Source organism: Perca flavescens, chromosome 12 (genome assembly GCF_004354835.1).
Source record: "Perca flavescens isolate YP-PL-M2 chromosome 12, PFLA_1.0, whole genome shotgun sequence".
NCBI lineage: Eukaryota > Metazoa > Chordata > Actinopteri > Perciformes > Percidae > Perca > Perca flavescens.
In genome coordinates this window covers 27,720,372-27,740,114 of record NC_041342.1, presented here as the reverse complement: position 1 = coordinate 27,740,114, position 19,743 = coordinate 27,720,372, and the positions used below count along the sequence as shown (strand labels likewise).

The following is a 19,743-nucleotide window of genomic DNA, read 5'->3' as shown; positions in this document are numbered from 1 at the left end:
GTTTTCTTCAACTTCATTAACTTTACATTAACATTGTCACATTTTATTTCATTTTCTTATAAATTAACTGTAATTTCTACTGTAGAGGAGAGCAAAACTGGCTGCAAACCTGAATTAAATCTCACAAACAAACTTATAGCGACCACCAACCTCTGTACTTCAAAGTATCTGTTATTTCCTCTTCTATGTTATCACTTACTCTATATCAAGGGACTAACAGCAGTAGGCTTTCACTTGATAAGATCAAAAAGGTCAGGTGTTATGCACAATCTGGAAGTTCAGAGTGTGAGCTGAGCTGTGTAAAGCATTGTAACACTTTAGTTGTAAGACTATATGTAGAAAATTACCCATTCACCTCTAAAACCAGCTGCACTGCAACTTTAAAGAGTGAGTGCTAAGCTATTTTATGTAAAAACTGCTGATACTGGACATGCATCAGATGTGTGTGTACTGTAATAAGGTTATAAGTGATAAGCTAAAATGAATGAAAAACACGTCTACAAATCTATCCAGATGTGTGGTTGCTTGAATGATAATAGAGCTACATTATAGTATAATAATGGGATTGTATGGATACACACAACAGGCAATATTCTTACTGGAGAGGTAATTAACGCTGCTCTGTGAAAAGATTCTATTACTAAAATCCAGACATTTTAAAGCTGAACTAATCAATATTTGAATTTTAACAATGTATCCAATTACTATGTGTAAGCTGTGAAGGGTCACTCCATCGTCTAAAAGTCAATGGGTTTTTTCAATAGTTTTTGGTTAGATGCCTGAAATAAGTTATGTGGTTAAGAGATTTTAGCATTCTGTTCTATGACATAAAATATGTCAGTAAATACCCCACTCGTGAATTTTTAAGTGGTTGATAACAAGTAGCTAACTGAGACTGCAATCATCAACACTAGAACACGCAAAATCACAACGTGACATCATGACTTCGCGTAAACATACACGCCACTTTCTAAAGCCAAGTGGCGTGTTATCTGCACGCATTTTGAGCTATCCGCGTGTATGTCTACGCCGTATACAGCGGACGGGTTGGGTTTAGGAAAAGAAGAACGGGACGGTTGGGTTTAGGAAAACAATAACGGAACGCGGGACAATAACAGCACTGTTGGGTTTTAGGAAAAGAAGAATGGGGCGGTTGGGTTTAGAAAACGTGATACGCGGGACACGATCCCCGGTCTCCTGGGTGAAAGTCCTGTGTTGTTTGACCCATCCACCACCCCGACCAACCTCCCTATGCAGATTTTCGGGCTTTCATACTACTCGCTACCGTAGTCGCTCTTAATGCTACGTCATTTTCTCAGGAGAACTTGGCGTAAATTGACACGTAATCGCAAAGTAAGTCAATGGAGGCCAAACGGCGTTGATAAACACGTTAAAAAGCGTTTAATGTTTGCCTAATGCTTTTTACTTATGGCGATTGCATTTACACTTCAAAAATCATAAAAGAGGCGTTTATTTGTGAAGACAACTCTTTCTGTCATTTTGTATGCGAACAACCAGGTCCAATACATTACAACATTTAGTTGAATGGCCTCACTTTGTATGATTTCTAAATAAAGCGTACTTCGTAAAATGCTGAAGTGCTCCATTCAGTCTCACTGTTTCCGACATCTACTATGACAAGGCCTGCAGACGCAGACGATAAATGAGTAGCCCAATTTAGATAGGCGCTAACAATCTAGACAGCTGAAATGTGTCTGGGAGTCCGTTAGCAAGCTCAGAAATGACAACTCTGAAAGTGAGGGTGATGTCTGTTAAATCATGCTATAGGCATGCTGCAGAAGTTTCCTCTTGCTTTGCTCCTTTTCCTTTCTTTTTATAACAATCATCTGATACAGATGACAGGGGTTCTGTTTGATTAGAGGAAGTGAAAAGTTTATATGGATGGTGAAATTCTCCAGGTAGGGAATGAGTCCTTACCCCAAGTGAAGGAGTTTAAGTACCTTGGTGTCTTGTTTGCGAGTTAGGGGACAATGGAGCGGGAGATTGGTTGGAGAATCGGTGCAGCGGGTGCGGTATTACATTCAATTTATCGCACCGTTGTGACGAAAAGAGAGCTGAGCCAGAAGGCAAAGCTCTCGATCTACCGGTCAGTTTTCTAGTTCCTACCCTCACCTATGGTCATGAAGGCTGGGTCATGACCGAAAGAACGAGATCCAGGGTACAAGCGGCCGAAATGGGTTTCCTCAGGAGGGTGGCTGGCGTCTCCCTTAGAGATAGGGTGAGAAGCTCAGTCATCCGTGAGGAGCTCGGAGTAGAGCCGCTGCTCCTTCGCGTTGAAAGGAGCCAGTTGAGGTGGTTCGGGCATCTGGTAAGGATGCCCCCTGGGCGCCTCCCTAGGGAGGTGTTCCAGGCACGTCCAGCTGGGAGGAGGCCTCGGGGAATACCCAGGACTAGGTGGAGGGATTATATCTCCAACCTGGCCTGGGAACGCCTCGGGATCCCCCAGTCGGAGCTGGTTAATGTGGCTTGGGAAAGGGAAGTTTGGGGTCCCCTGCTGGAGCTGCTCCCCCCGCGACCCGACACCGGATAAGCGGACGAAGATGGCTGAATGGATGGATGGATGGTGAAATGAGAAAATAATCCTTCTCTATGATTAAACATTAAGGACAAGGCTGTAACTTAGAGGTGTTAGACTCACGGCATCTAACATGTTAACAAAATCCTGTCATGGTTGCCCAGCCAGTTGCCATGGTGACTCAGCAGCTCCTCGCTGTCTCCTTCTTGACGGGGCACAAGCTCCGACACACACACACACACACACACACACACACACACACACACACACACACACACACACACACACACACACACACACACACACACACACACACACACACACACACACACACACACACACACAGTGCATCTCTGATGAGCAGCAGTTTAGATTACTGCTGACAACACACTGTGTCAACCTATCCACCCACACACAAAACACACATACATGCAGACACACTTACACTTTGCATCAGTACATGAGAGAAAGGTGCAGACAGTCAGCTTATTTAACAGACCCGTGACTGACTGGGCAAATCTGTCAAATGTGGCCCTGTTCTGGGTTTCAAAGTAAGAGATGATCAAGAAAATCAAGACTGCACACAGGAGATGAGATGGAGAAAACTCTTGAGAGCCAGTGAAGGAGATTGGAGGTAAAATGAGAACAGTACAGGATCTGCAGTTAATGATTAGGGCTGTAGCGATACACTTATCTCACGCTACGATACGATACACGATATTCAACTCACGATACGATATATATCACTATATTCAGCCAGCGATACGATTCGAAATGATTCAATATAATTCGATACACTTACGTCATTTTCTGAAAGATTTAAAGGGGACAGAGTGATTTTGGTGACATCTTGTGAGTGTTCCATTTACTTGGATTTAATTAATTGAACTGAAAACATCAATTACACAATATATGTCTCTGACTGGACAGAGAGTCTACAGCTTGCAAATGCTGGACAAAATGAATCAAAGATGTGTTGAGAAAATTAGTTCCATTTATTGAAACAGTGCAAACTGTAGCTTACAAGCCTTTCAAAAGTAAATAAAGTGCAGTATTGCAATTAACAGAAAATAAATCAATCCAGATTTTGACAATTGATGACTTGTGTTTTATGGTAACTTCTGGGTTATTTCGGAGCACCTGAACGCACCATCAGATTCGGCCTCAGAGTGAGTTTGTTGGGTCGCAGAGTTTGCGACCCCACCTGTCCCATCCATCCTGCTTGCATGTGTCCGCTCATTAGACAACAAACTGGCCTACATCCAACTTCAACGAAACTCCCAACGCGAGTTCAGAGACTGCTGTGTTTTTGTTTTTGTGGAAACATGGCTGAACAACAGTGTACCGGACTATCCAGCTACCAGGCCTGCGAGCCTTCCGAGCAGATGCTGCTCTGTCGGGTAAGACTCGTGGATGTGGGCTGTGTTAACACAAACACGGACTGGTGCAGAAATGGGGTGCTTTTATCCAACTACTGCTAACCGCTGGTGGAGTTTATGACTGTTAAATGCCAACCATTCTACATTCCACGCAAATTCACGGCTGTGTTTATACTGTGTTTACATCACACCAAGCGCTAATGCTACCAATGCGTTAGCTGAACTTTACTGCCTATAATGTGTGTGCACTGAATGTAGCCTGTTTCGTATGTCATTTTTATATATTTTAAATGTGTAACACCACTTGAGCCATGGTGAAACGTTATTTTGTGTATATGGTTGAAATGACAATAAAACACACTTGAGTTGACTTGACTGCCTCACTGTCTATGTCTGTAACCAGTAGGCATGGCTTGCGAGTGGACTCGTAGGGAAGCGAAGCAAGTGCATTCTGGGAGTTGTTGTCTTTCATCCACGAGCCAAAAATAAGTTTTCTGGCTTTTCTCGGTCTACATGGAACCAACTTTAAAAAAAGAGAAAAAAGAAAAATCACATTTCTACTACATAAATGACCCAATTTAATAGTCATCTTTCCAGCGGTGAAATATCCCTTTAAGTGATGAGCACATTAATGCATCGATATTTCAAATCCAAAAATAATATACATTATTCTGAAATGGGCCATTCTGTACAATGAGTACAGTAACTATTCATAGTTTAAGTATAATTTGATGCTGATTCTTTTAAAATTTTACTTTAGTAACCTTGACTGCAGGACTTTTACTTATAGCAGAGTATTTACACAATGTGGTATTGCTACTGTTATTTAAGTAAAAGCTCAGGAGTACCTCTTCCATTGTACAGTACATATGTTCCACATATATTTACGGTAAGTAAAAAGGTAAAAAGTTGTATCCTGTCAGAGAGGGCAACTTCTTTGGACACCAATAAAGTGACTGACCGGGACCATGCACTCACAATAACATTTTCAGATATTTGTCTTAATAGAGCCACGTGTAGCTGACGGTGAGTCATACTTCCAGAACTGTATTTTGACTTCTTTAATTTGTGGGACTTCAAACTAAGGTGGAATTGGTTGGACAGATTTCATATAAAATTGTTACTAATAGAAAGCAGACATGCAATGCAATGCCCTCAATCTAGTCAAGATATATATATATATATATATATATATATATATATATATATATATATAGATAGACTACTGTAACCCTTTACCCAGTGCATTTATCAATAGTATACAATAAAGAATAATTTAAGAACTACATAATCCTTGCAGAATCACGTTTTGCCGTAGGTACAGTAGCCTCCTACAATATCTGGCACTATGTCAAAGTGTGGCATTGTCTCTTTGACAGCAATATATCTGTTATGTTAGACCTTTTTTAACATTTCTTTTCCCTCCTTTAAGTAATTATTTGTAAAAAAAAATAAAAAATAAACTAAAAAAAGGCAATTAATGTGGTTTAAATAGTTGCAATTTAATTGTAATTGCAATTTTGTCAAAATTTCCAGGAAAGTTATGGCAAATGGCTGGGAAGAAGCATTCATAAAGCATTTTCTTTATCGTCCAAGCACAATGAATTGCCATTCCTTGAGCCATTTTCTTTAAACCAAGAGCGCCATCGAGTGGGGTCAACAAATACAACTCATGGTCCATGAAGCTTCATTTGGACATCACTACTGCGACTGGAAATGTACTTACCAACAGCAGAACTGAAATCTGGGCAAACATGGTGAATCCACATTGTCTTTGTACACCAAAGTACACCACAATGTACTAAAGAACAGTAACAAGATGAACTGTGATTTGTTACTTCTACTCTGAACCCTGAGCCTAAATCCTGAACTCTTCCTGTGCACACCATGTCCATGTTTAAATGCATTAAAGAAAGTCCATGAGAGGGAACATTTTGTACTATCCTTCTGTCACTCAACTCTACTGATCTGAATCTGAAAAGAAAAGACCATTGCTTGTTTCAAATTAAAAAAAACACACAGCTCGCGGGAAGAGGATGATGACAAAAGACACGCGGCTATCCCGTCCTCCCTGGCTCCACTGTACCATATGATGTCAGGTCTGATCTGAATCTCTGCCTCTTCCCTCAGCAGGAGAGAATGACCTTTGTTGTTTCCTCTGTACTCTCCGTTTCATCCATTCACTGCATCTCTAACGTAGAGCCAGGTCGGTCAGAGGGCTTCTTTTCAAGTCATGATGGTACTGCACAGTATGGGTTTGGTATTTATTGGTTATATTACTTTTAAAAAAACATGCATATCAATAATAAAGAAAGTTACTCCTTCCAATCATGCAAGGGAAAGAGAAAGCCAGAGAACTATGGAGTTATATTCCTATCTTTATTCAAGAGCTCATTCTTTCAATTTGAGAGCATTTCTCACTGATATTACGTTCAGATTTTGTAATAATTTCCCTCAAAACCTTGCTCTCACACTCAAATGCTCATGCTCGCGCTTGGATTTGCTCTGCTTGTGCTCAAACTTTGTGCTCGGACTCAGATATGTTGTTCTGTGGACAGATTTCCTGCTCTCAGCTTTGAACCTTCTCCTCGCACTCAGCCTGATTCTGCGCGCTTGCAAATCTGCTGCTCTCGGATCTCTCCTGCGCGCTTGGATTTTTCTGTGTTACAACACTATCAAAATTCCACAACCAATAGAATGCCAGGTGTAGTGTTGACCAATGAAATGATCCCTGCCCCGTTGAGGGTGCACAGATAATGTGCACAGAATGGTCGACGGTCTTTCACCTGCACCCATCAGGAAACGGGAGAAAGCTTTGAAGTGGGACATATCAAGTTACGTAGCTACACAACTATGAGGGTGAGTAACATAAATTAAGCAAATGTGTCCACAGAACAACATATCTGAGTCCGAGCACAAGAACGTAATATCAGTGAGAAATGCTCTCAAATTGAAAGAATGCGCTCTTGAATAAAGATAGGAATATAACTCCATAGAGAACCTCTGAACAAAAGGGCTGTCAAAACTGGCCAAAAACGACGTTCGAATATTTGTTCTAAAAAAAAAAAACACAGGTTTGAATATAATGGAATATCTATTTTTGCGCATTATGTCCATAAAAGGGCAAACAATGGTAGACATAACTACTTGTGTAACGTTAGACGGGACAAAGGCCGCGGATTACACTGCCGTCAAGGAGCCGTTCCTAATTTGGTCCTAAACAACCGAGTCTCTTGCTGTTCCGTGAATTTGTCCGACGAGATTTTCCAGTTGTCTCAGCGGTTTAAGATTTACGTTAGCGTCTTCGTGCCGCGTGATAGGAACGGCATCGACACGCCCACTCGCTCACTGTGAATCTATTCCCGACCAGCTGTGCTCAACCAGACAGGAAGCCGAACGTTAAGGAAGCAGCAGCCCACGAATGATCGCGCTAGGCAGATAGCCGCAGTAGTGCCATTTTTTTTTTTACTCTCTTATAATATTCGAATATACATTATCATATTTGAATGTCTGTTTCTTTTTACTATTCGAATATATATTCGAATTTAGAATATTCGTTGAAAGCCCTATTACTGATTTTGGTGTAACCTGTATACTGTATGTAAACTGATCCTGCGATAAGTTACAAGAAATTGCAAAACAGAAATACCAAAAAGGTAATTTACAAACAGTTTCACCTTAGTCTGTCCAACAGAGAGCACAAGTTGATTTTTACACTGTATGTCCCGGTGGCACATATTAATTACCGTTTACTTACAGTGAGTATCTGGCCCATCCAACACCAATAGCTCAACTCCCAAGTGTATTTCTGGGTAATGTGCTTATTTAAAACCCAAACCTGTGGTTTTGAACGCCTCACTGAAACACTCCTGTCCCAAACAACAGCTTTGTTGTTGGACTGAGTCAGTGAAGAGGTTCCTGGTAATGCTAGGGTCTGTCTCGCCAAGCAAGATTAGTGTGTTAGTGAGTGATCTTTGTGAGAGGCCTTTCATTTGCCCAAGGGTGATTCACTTTTAACCAGGCAAGATCACCATGGTAACCACAACTGAAGCAGCAGCATGTTCAAGTTCAAGCTGTATAACATAGCCCATCTCCCGACCAATCAGCTCTCTGAAAAAAAATGAACAAGGGCTGCAGTATATTTAGGAAGGAGAACACACTACACTATTGACAGAATATGTTTATTCTATCAAGACGCAAAAAAAAATGTTCACAGGGATTTCAGGCCCTTAAATCCCACTGTGTTAATAAAAATCTTAAAGATTGCTCATAGCTTACATAATTCTCTAGGGTCATCAATAATGAATACAAAGACTTGCAACAGATTGCACCCATATTTTCATCAGCACGGTGTGAGGCCAACTTCACAAGGTTCACAGACTCATAGGGAAAAGGAAACATTGCATCAATGAAAAGTTGTCCCACGGTGTCTTCATTACCAGGCAGTGCTGAGGCCTGTTACCTTGGCATTGACACTATCTGCAATTTGCATCCCGTTATCTTCTCTTATCTATCCCTGGCAGTCGGGTTGGGTACAGAACTCTGTACTTTTTAGGGTACTGACCGAATGACTTCGGTACTATCGAGTAACGGTTTACGTTAAATCAATCAGAGCCAGGAATTCCACCCCTCTGCTCTCCAGACACTACATTAATGTGAAAATGGGCAAAAAAATGGGCAAAAAAGGAAAAACAACACAGCGGGTGCCACAGGAGCAAGATTAAGAAAACCCTTCTGTGCAGGGCTCTAGAGCCTCAAAGGGCATGGCCTTGGCAGAGGTCCGCGCTCTCCGAGTGCCCTTCTAGTTTAAAGTTGTTTCACTCTCCAACTCAGTGTCTGACTCTTTATCTGCTTTATCTGCTCCACTATGTTTTCCAGCTACTTGCTAACACTGTCTGTCTGCTGGTTCTTTGCCGAGCAAATAGCGTACAGTGGGATTATTAGTAGAAATGGCCCGATACCATTTTTTGCTTCCCGATACCGATTCTGATACCTGAACTTGCGTATCGGCCGATACCGAGTACCGATTCAATACCAGTGTGTCATATATTTTATTATATTTTAACAACTGTATACTACTATCCCTGTATGGATGTGATATTATTTCTATCTTTGTTGTCCGTCTGGCTCAGGTTAAACTCTTAACTCTTAACTCTCATGTGAAACATGAACAAACACAAACAATGAACGCCCCACAACTTCCTTTTATTATCCAGTTTGACAGTCAGTTATAACGGAAAAAGAACATAAATAAACTACTTTTACGTAGATTTTCTTTAGGGCTTTATTACGTGGTATCGGATCGGTGCATTAACTCCAGTACTTCCCGATACCAGAGTTTTAGGCAGTATCGGAGCCGATACCGATACTGGTATCGGTATCGGAACATCTCTAATTATTAGATCTTTTTTTGGTTAATGAGAGCTGTGAGATGGAACAGTAAATTTGCAGGCAGAAGAACCAAAACAATTCAAACAGTAGAAAGGGAAACATTTTACCTCGGCATAAAATGAACCATTTGGATGGATTTTATACAAAACTTATTTATCCTTTTGAATGTGGCGTGTTTTTGTCTTCAGAAAAACATGCCAATTTCTGTTAAAATTGATGCAGTCCAGGTGCTGCTTTAATCCCATACATGTCAGATGTCAAACATTTTCAAAAACTACACAAGGTTTTAATTATCAATCTCACGGTTAGGCATGGAACTTTAATTCACTGCCTTAATTCAAGCTGTGCCAATCATATTACACTCAGACTAGAGGCATTTATACATATTAGTTACAAATGACTCCCATCTGTCCCGTTCCTCCTCACTGTAGGTTATGATAAAGTAGCTTTTTCACTATTACAGGAAGATCTCCTTATGGCTGGAGGGTGCTATCAGAGTCACCTATAGCTCTTCGACCCCAAGGTGTTACGTTATCTTATGTTTTACTTTACTGCTATTATGGTTTAGAGATTGCCTGAGGGACTGCACCACTATTAGATCATATTGCTACTGCACTGACTCTGCCAGGTTGACTTGTTGATTTGCTGAAGGACCGGGCGGCCTACACATTTCCTGTAAAAGTATCTGATTATAACTAACATTGTTATGTTGTAAAATTACTTCTACAGTGAAGGTTTTACCAGTTAAGTAGGTTGTAAAATTACTTCTACAGTGAAGGTTTTACCAGTTGAATGACTGGTTGACTGTCTGTTTCATTGGAAATCTAAGTGACTCTGGATGGCTGAGCGCCTGACAAGGGGTCGTTGAGTACACCTGGTTGGATGGCTGCTAGCCTGACTTTCTGCCTGCTTGGCTGGTAATCTAGAAGGGATTGCATGTAATCCCACCAATCTCTAAAGCAGAAATCATGGCATCATCATCACAACAGTCAGAACATCTCCGATAATCCATCTAGCATCCTGCTTGTACTCTAAGGCATCACTCTTTTTTTGTAGTACAAGCATTGAAGGATACCAAAGGAGCTGCATTGGCAAACCTTTAAAAATGTACCTCCCAGTTCCTCAAAATATATATTTCACTGCAAACACGACTGCAGAAATTGCATCCGACTTCCCAAACCCATTAGTAAATCAGTCATGATTTGGAATGGAAGGTGCCACTGGGTATGGATGTCCCAGTGAAGCTACTCCCACTATCCAGTACATTGGCCACTTTCCAACACATCAGAACTTAGTTTGCCTAGCTCACCTCCACGCTACCTCAGCTGTAGGCTACTTCTTTGGTCATCTTGAAGAGACATATTTTTCGCCGAGGATGACATTCTTTTTTTCACTGACACAGATTGTGTCTTCTTCAAGGACCAATTCATGTTCATTCACATCTACTTACACCTTATAATTTGCTTCATGTTCAGTCTGAACACACCTTCACAAGCTTAACCCAGTACTTGGTGTCATTGCATCTCTAGCACGGTCACCATCTACCTAGCATTTCTTTATGTTCTTTCTTATTCATTCTAAGAGAAAGGTCTAGCTACAGAGCTGCAGAGCTCCAGGCTCGGGCCCGAGCTTGGAAAAGGAAGTGATTTGCAATTGTGTATGCCAGAAACGATACAGTCAGAATACGATATAGCATGCCTCATAGTTCCTTAGCTTGATTCTAATAGTATTGTAAAATATTGTTTCACTTTACAATTCCTGCCATCATGCTATGTTTTTTTTTTTTTTTTAAAGATTCTTTTTTTGGGCATTTTAGGCCTTTAATTATAGGACAGCTGAAGAGGTGAAAGGGGAGAGAGAGGGGGAATGACATGCAGCAAAGGTCTGCAGGCCGGAATCGAACCCGGGTCTGCTGCGTCGAGGTGTAAACCTCTACACATGGCCGCCTGCTCTACCAACTGAGCTATCTGGGCGCCCATCATGCTATGTTGATGATAAAAGAAATAAAGCATTTTCTTCTTCAGCATGCATTGTAAGTCATTCTGCATATGGAAACCTGCTAGATGTTTTCTGTCTTTCTTTCCATCGCTATGTGTCATTTTTATTCTTGGCTGTCTGCCTGTCTGACAAGCCTGTTTATCACTGAACTGTCACAAAGATGGTTTCCCATTAAACGTATGCTGTCTGAGAAGGTCCCTGCTAAAATCTGAGCAAGGAAGGGGGATAGGGGGGTGAAGCAAACTGTCATTTCATTGGAATAAAATGGCCAACAACAAGAACAGGTCTGCTGTCTGCTAGTAACACACATTTATGTCTTTATTTCTTCAATGCTAAATTGTTTAAAACTATGCTGAATTACTGAGGTCTAATCTAATTTCATGCAGTAAGAAGAAGTATTGTACTATCAAAGTCTATATGGTCCACATTCAAGATCTAAGATTGGACAGAAACAGTGATGTTTGACAATTTGTGGCCTTTAGGCCACAAATTGTATCCTTACAATACACCTGCAATACAATACCTGCATGACGGTGACTGTAGTTTGTAAGGGTGTGACGAGATCTCGTTTTACGAGATCTCGCGAGATTAAAACGTGACGAGATTTCTCGTTGAGGTGAAAAGTTGTCTCGTGAGGCGATGTGATGTCAGCGTGATGGAGCGTGAAATTACTATTGAAGATCCCCCTGCCACTTTTAAATCATTTGTGTGGCAACATTTTGGTTTTCCTGCGGAAATAATAAACGGCGAAAGAGTGACAGACAAGACGAACACAATATGTAAACATTGTAAGAAAAAAATGCCGAATACCGCGGCTAACACGAGCACTATGCAAAAACACTTACAGCACCACCACAGCTCTCTACTAACTCCTGCACCCGCGACGAAAACATTAAAAGGGCAAACAACTCTAAAAGCCTTTGCATCTCTGCAAATAATTGCCGTGCAAGAGCCACGGCAATAACGAGGGACATAGGCGTTTTCATTGCAGCTGATATGAGGCCATTTTCTGTGGTGGAAAATGTCGGATTTCGGCAACTCCTAAATATCCTTTGCTGTCTCCACTTGCCAAAGCATACCTTTCCATCCCTGCTACCTCTGTTCCAAGTGAGTGTGTTTTTTCTACTGCAGGAGACATAGTTACTGCCCAAAGGTCTCAACTGCTGCCAGAAATAGTCGACATGCTTATATTCTTGAAAAGAACATGACCATATCTTAGGCTGTTCTGTGTAGTTTATCTTATAGAAAAAAAAAATTGTTTCTGTTTGCACTTGTAGTTTTGAGAGAGCAGTACTTTGGTTATTGATACACTTACTGTTTGCATTTAAAGTTTTTCTGTTATTTACACATTTATTTTATTTACACATACTGTTTATTTTTTTATGTTCGATTTGTGGAAAGGAGTTAGATTTCTCATGTGAAATTGTACAAGGCAGAAGCCAGTTGGTAGAGTTTATACAAAACATTTTGCAGTGTTTGCACGTCCTTTACTGCATATGATTCATTAAAATAGTAAAAAAAAGTTAAATAACATTCATCATTAATAGTTGATTTCAAAATGCACACAAATTGTTTTGCATTTTGTGATTTTTCAGTTGAATAAAAAAACTATTTTCCATTCATATATTTCATCATTGAGGATTTCTTTAAAAAAAAATTTAAAATCTTGTCTCGTCTCGTTCTCGTGAACCCAATCTCGTGATGTGTCTCGTCTCGTGGAGTAAGCGTCTCGTCACACCCCTAGTAGTTTGGGAATGAGGTTATTGGACCTTCTGATAATCATTTAACATTTTAGATGAAAAAATGCCAGGCCCCACCAAGGACTCAGCCTACATGGGACGCACACTCTACTGGGTGAGCTAGAGGTCGCCCCTATTTAGAGTTCTTTTAAAGCTTTAGTGCGTAACTTTTTGATAATAACGAACGTCCGTTACATTCAAACCATTGCCAAATGAGTTGATGCATTGCTAATTAAGGCTATCAGCTCCACACATCTCTCTCTGTAGTTCACATATGGGTATGTTCAGAAGATTGTGTCGTCCGGTGACTTTCACGTGCAGAAACTCGAGTGAAGATAATTACCTTTTCTGAAGAGTCCATCATGTTTTTTAAATCCTCCGTGTCCTCCTTGGCTACTAGCAAATGCGTGGAGAAGGGTTGGTGGTGGTGTGCGATCACGGAAGGCTTATATCATGTGGACGCACCGACAGTTTTGTTGTCATTATTTAGAATTCCTCAAGGGGGTGACAGAAACTACGCACTATAGCTTTAAGTAAAATTGCATAAAATAATACTTTGATCTATAATCTGATGTTATGTGTTCTCAAATCATCTAATACCGATTAGGACTAGTCCATGGCTAGTAGTTATGTCAAAAAATAAATAGTTAAAACTCAAGGGGATCTTTGATTAAATACAGTGTGACATATGAGTGACAGGCAGAGACAGGCGGTAATAAGGCGACAGGTAGGCAGTGCTGGAGAGCCGAAAAGTGTCTACTTAAGTGTCTAAGAAACACATAAAGACTGCCAGAAAAATGACTGACCTCTTCAACCCTGCAGGAGCCACAGATAACTATTTCAAATTCCTGTCGAGACCCTAAAACTCTCTAAAGATACCAAACATGTCAGGCTAAATTGACAATTACAAAATCATTTTATGTAATGGTGCTGCCATGTGTACGGACTTTAAACATTATGTAGCTTCAGTGAAGTGTTGCAACAAGCAGGTACAGAACAGACACTAGGATGTTTACTCAAACGTTAGAGCAAATGTAAGGGGAGAATTAAGATGTTCCAACTCCAATATTATTCCTACAGTGTGTCTGTGCTGTGGCCCATTTATTATTGAATTTACCATGCATTTACTATCCCCAAACACCGCACCTTAAAGAAGTATTTTACTGCAGGAAAGAGTTTTTTTTTTCCTAAAACTGGGCTGTCTAAAGCAGTATAATGGCATAAACATTTTGGAAATTGGTGCTCCATGACCAGAGAAAACAGAGAAAAGAAGCTGTTTTATGAGGTTTGTGCCGATTCGCGATCAGATCATATATCAACGATTGAAAGGATGATTAGCGATTGTTTTTTTTCTACGCCGATATTAAAGCGATTTTAACTAACTTACTATACGAATTATAGGGACTACAGGTGGAAATTAGCAATTGCTGCTATAACCTGGCCCAAGACATATTCTCTTGTTTAACAAGTTTAATGTTTATTTGTGCATTGTCCCTGTTTTAAATAAATCAATTTCCAATTCCAATTAAGATGTTATAAAAAATAATAACTAGAATCTGTGCCTGTATGATATTCGTTTTCAGAAAAGTAGAAAATCTACACCTTCCAGAATACACTGCGCCATACTGAACTAATAAACGCTCCTGCTGGTTGGTGACATAATGCGAGCTCATCGAACTTGTCCGTATTGACACCAGAAAAGTGGTTGGCTTGTAACAAGCTAAACAGTAAGCTGAGAATATGATTCTATAAAAACATTTTAAGCGAGAAATAGGCAATATGGTTACATAATCTTGGGTTTATCTTTGACCAGTGGTGCAGTTTTACAGTTTCATCTGAGTTCGGTCTACGTTTGTGTGCGTGTGCGTAAGTGAAGTCGGTAGTTCAAGCAACAGGGCCTGGGGCCATGCAGCAGCAAACCTCCAAGTGTCACCTTTTTTCGTCAAAGGCGTCAGCTGGAGGTTTTGCTGCTGGCCTGCGAGCAGGGAGATCCGGGGACCCGGTAAGATGGATGGAAGTTTACCATAGTTCATTTACACGTATACTACCACCATTTTTATGATACAAACTTGGATGACTATCAGCAAAGTATCCCTTTAAATTTCACATGTGAAATGGACTGAAGACCAAAAACCAGAAACAGCCAGAGAGAGAAAGACATAGAACAATGTGTACTAATCCACACAGAGACAGAGGATGCAGTGTGTGCGTCTGTAGCTGTGTACTGAATGTGTGTGTGTGTGTGTGTGTGTGTGTGTGTGTGTATAGAGTGGAGATGGGGGATATTATTGTATAACGACTGGCTTGGTCCCTATAGAACATCACAGACTCTTCCTAAAACTGGTGTATCGCCTCTGTTAACATCAGAAAAAAAAACGCCTTTATATAACAAGGCCTTGACTGCTCTAGAGCTGCACCTGCTGCCTTCGAGGACTACACTTCCGTAGTAAAAAAATATATACAGACTAGTACCACCAACAACCGTAGTCTACAGGTTACTGTATTAGCTATAGGTCTATTAAGGTTAAAGAGGCAAAGTCTAAAACAGCATCAGATGCAATGAGGCCCCTATACACTCATTGATGATTACTGAGGAGTACTATGAGCTCATGTCGGGATAGAATAGGAATATCTTTGGATTGCTATAGCCTGCTGATACCATCCCGACTGCGGCACCAACATAACAAAGAGACCTGAATCCACGGACCTCTGCAAGAGAGACACAGATCCCCCCACACGCCCACTATCCTCCACCATTGTGATGGGAAAGACCGTGCACCACGATGTCAAATTGCCTGTCCGCCATACAACAAGCTAAATATAGGCCCAAAGCCATGCCACTGCAGCGAGAGACATAAATAACGCTATAAATATGACATGAATGTCATCACTCATTTAGTAATGCACGAGAGGATGGCGCAGCGCGAGGATAGCCTACAGTAAACAACGATAATCACGCGATGACACATCATATATCAGGTATGAATTATATCAGTAAAACAATCTACTCTACTCACCGTTTCGATGCGTCCCGTTTCAGTCAAAGGTCGCGTGTGTGTGTGTGTGTGTATATGTGTGTGTGACAGTCAAGAGTGTGAGAGGGGGAAAATCTCTCCACCTTTCGCTGCTTGCAGAGCAGACTGGTGCCAGGACTCAGAAACAAGCCCCTCCCCCTTCCCAACCGGCTCAGCCAATCAGTAGCCCGGAGCAACAAAAAAAAAAGCCTGTCTGATCTGCAGGCATCAGGGTTGCTGATGCTGCTGCCTTCATGTGCTGCCGTAAATACGAAGCTTTTGACTTGATTTTTTTTTATCCTTTTTTTTGTAAAATACATTGCAGTAAATCCCATGAATAATAGGGTTGGGAATCACCAGAGGTCTTATGATACGATATCATCACGATACTTATGTCACAATACAATATTGCAATTTATTACCTTTTTTTTTCCAACTTAACATTTTTCCCAATTTCAAATTATGTCCCCAAAAGGAAACTTCGTCAACATCTGTTTCATCTAGAAAGATACATTTCTCTGTTTGTTAATCTCATTACAATTTTATTGCTACAAAATGGGATTGTCAAGCAGATAAACTGACCAACACATATATAATAAAAGATCTATACTTGGCGTCTGTGTATCGATACAGTATTGCCACGGAAAATATCGCGATACTATGCTGTATCAATTTTTTCCCTCACCCTTAAAGAATAACATGCTATTTCCAACATGGACTGAAGGTGTTCAAAGACCAAGACATGCAAATACATAAACAAATTAAAAAATAATATATTAATATATAAATTAGGTAACAAATTACTATAGCGATCTACAAACTAACCATAATTAATCCATATTAAAATATTAAAAACTTGCATCATAGATAAGCCATTACCTGAGAATAAAAAAAAATATAAAACATGCATCAATATGTCATTCACGCTGTAACATCAGGGTTCTACCATCAAATTAAAATTTGACTACCTCAAAAATAGAAAGTTAAAATGTTTTTAAAAAGAGTTGTTACCTTGCTCTGAGCTGTTGTTGTCGCAATAACATCTGGAATGTTTTTACTTGGGTAGCTCCTGTTGTGTATCACGTTGTGGACCACTCGAGAATTGATAAAAAGGGTCCAAAATCCCTTTCAAAATACCACATTAAGACACTAAGACCTTGAGGAACACCATGGGGGGAAAAATCCATGCTGTGATTTGGTATCAAACACTTTGAGATTTCTGCAATAATTGTATTTTTCGGCAATTGGATGGCCTTAATGGTTTAAATAAAACCACTAAACTGTGCTTTACTATGCAAATGTGCAATACTATTTATTCATTTATAAGTGCAATATATCACACATGTACAGACAAATATTCTGCTGGAAATTATTTTTTCTGTTATATATATATTTATTAAGAGTTCTATTTATTACCCTGTTTAAAAGGAGCCATGCTCGTAATTTCGTTCATGCTTTACATTTCTGTGTTTTGCTGAAAAGAATCTTGAATATTGAATCCTGAAAGCCCTACATCTTGTGAATGCCCCAGGTGTTTAGTTTGTGGTTGTACAGTTTCATGATGCTGTGATTAACCTAGAGGTCACAATATTTTATAAAGGTAAGTTTCAGAAAATGGTCTCACTAAATTGATATGGCTTCTATGGGGACTAACATCATCCTACAGCAATACAATTGCTCTCATTGAGTTCACAAAAGTCTCAGCTTTCCAGTCCTACCCAATTTATGCAACTCCAAGACCAGAGTACGCAGATATTTTCAAAAACACCATTTTAGAATAGGCAAAAATAACACATTTGTACTGCATGAGAAAAGCGGCACGGATTAGCATATGGTGTTCATGTCTGTAAAGGGAAGACTCTTTTAGGTACCCATAAAACCAATTTTCATTCAGATCAGACAAGCATAGGCAATGTGATATGGTTTGGTACCATTGGATTCCTCAGATTGTCTAGTTTCATATGATACCAATACCTTCACTCTATCTTCAAATCTGAGCCTGCTCTGAAAGACAAAAAGTCAGCCCGGCCCGCCAGCAGGCCGTTGGAATTAAAAAGGGTTAAGTGAGGTACAATTGGGTTTGCATGCATTCTTCCATGATCATATAATAATGTATATGGGGTTACAAATCCTAACAAGAAAACATAACACTTTAAAAGTAATCAAAAGCGAGTTGGGATTTAAAGGGCAAATGTCCTCTAAAATCCTCTTAGTGTAGGTATATCATCAGTCTGTGATGTCACCTGCCATCCAGGACATATTATATTTAAATGCTATGTCTATTTGTAAAGGGATAAGTATATAGCATGAATCAATGCCACCACATACCACATCTATAGCTAATTTGCAATGCCCGTCTAGATGGGCCTTTAAAATACATAAACTCAACTAAAAATACATGCAGAACAGCACAAGAGACAAACACGCATAAGATCGACATTCTGTGGATGCACCTTTTTATTAAAACTCATAGTTGCAAATGGTTGTGCCTCTTACAGTGCAAGTGGTCAGTTTGTTGAGCATGTTTGACCCCAAAGTCCATTTCGTTTGACTAGTGGGATTGCTAAACGTGCCAGGGTCTGGTTCTTACCTTACAGATGAACAGGAATTATAGTCGGCGAATCCCGCAATGTAATGACGTAAGCATGCTCTGGCCCTGATTGTTTTATTGCAGTGTGAGTGCAGCAGTGGGGGGGCAGTCATGCTCGGGCACGGTTCAAAGCAACTGGGCCAAGTGTGAGTGCGTGGATGACAGTTCAGTTTGTTAGTTAACTGACTGACTGACTGACTGTTGGACTGTCAGAGTTGCAAGCTGATGAAGCTAGCTAGCCAGATGACTGACTGCCTGTTGGTAAAGCAGAGGTTTCTATAGGATTATCTGGGATTATGGCTCCCATTTGATTTGGTGGGTTTGTGTGTAATCTCTGAAACATCATAGTACACAAGCACAAACTCACAGTGAACAAACACATCAAAATGACAAAGTCTATTTATTCACATATACTGAACATTCATCTTCTCCGGGCAGGAGCTGATTGTGTTGTTTTTTCATCATAAAAATCAATCCCTACAGTAATGATTAACTCGCAGCCCCCTCACTCGGACATCTCTCCATGAGGTGTGTGGTGTGTCTAACAAAACAGAGTGTCAAATTGTAATTTCCCCACTGGTTTGTATGGTGTTACATATGTGCCTCATTCCTGAGTGAGTAACTGTATGTTTTGAGCACAGAGGACTATATTTTGCAAGCACATTACATTCTGAACAGAAATTACGCAAAAAATAATTTTGTTTGAGCAAACAAAAACCTATTCCGTGCTCAATAAATGTATTTGCACGTTTGCTATTATCGTGCATATTAACGTGCAATAATAACCCTTTTCACGCAGTTTACTCATGTGCCCTCTCAAAAACTCTACCTGCGTGAAGCAGCGTCTACCTGCGCGCAGGTCATGTCTCCCTCCCTCTTAACCTCTTCACTCTGTGCACGCTCAACTCTTGACACACTCGCTCAAATTTTCACAGCATTACAAGTGTGCCATCAAACCAACCAATTGGAGGATAAAAGGTCAATTCCGATTGGCAGTTCTTCTCCAATTAGATCACAAGTAGCAGGAGTAGTCTTTGAATCAACACCTACGGTGATTCCTCGGCAAGGCGTATTCCTGCTGTTGCCAGTGGGTACT

At 40.3% G+C, this 19,743-nt stretch overlaps 1 protein-coding gene across 1 annotated transcript in view; it reads right to left on the bottom strand.

The window, feature by feature from the left end:
- Nucleotides 1-16,183, bottom strand: part of map4l (microtubule associated protein 4 like) — a 101,577-nt gene extending 85,394 nt beyond the window's left edge. Inside the window, exon 1 of the mRNA XM_028594104.1 lies at nucleotides 16,061-16,183. The gene's annotated coding sequence lies outside the window, so the exon portion shown is untranslated. The remainder of the gene's footprint in view (nucleotides 1-16,060) is intronic.
- Between the last annotated feature and the right edge of the window lie 3,560 nt (nucleotides 16,184-19,743).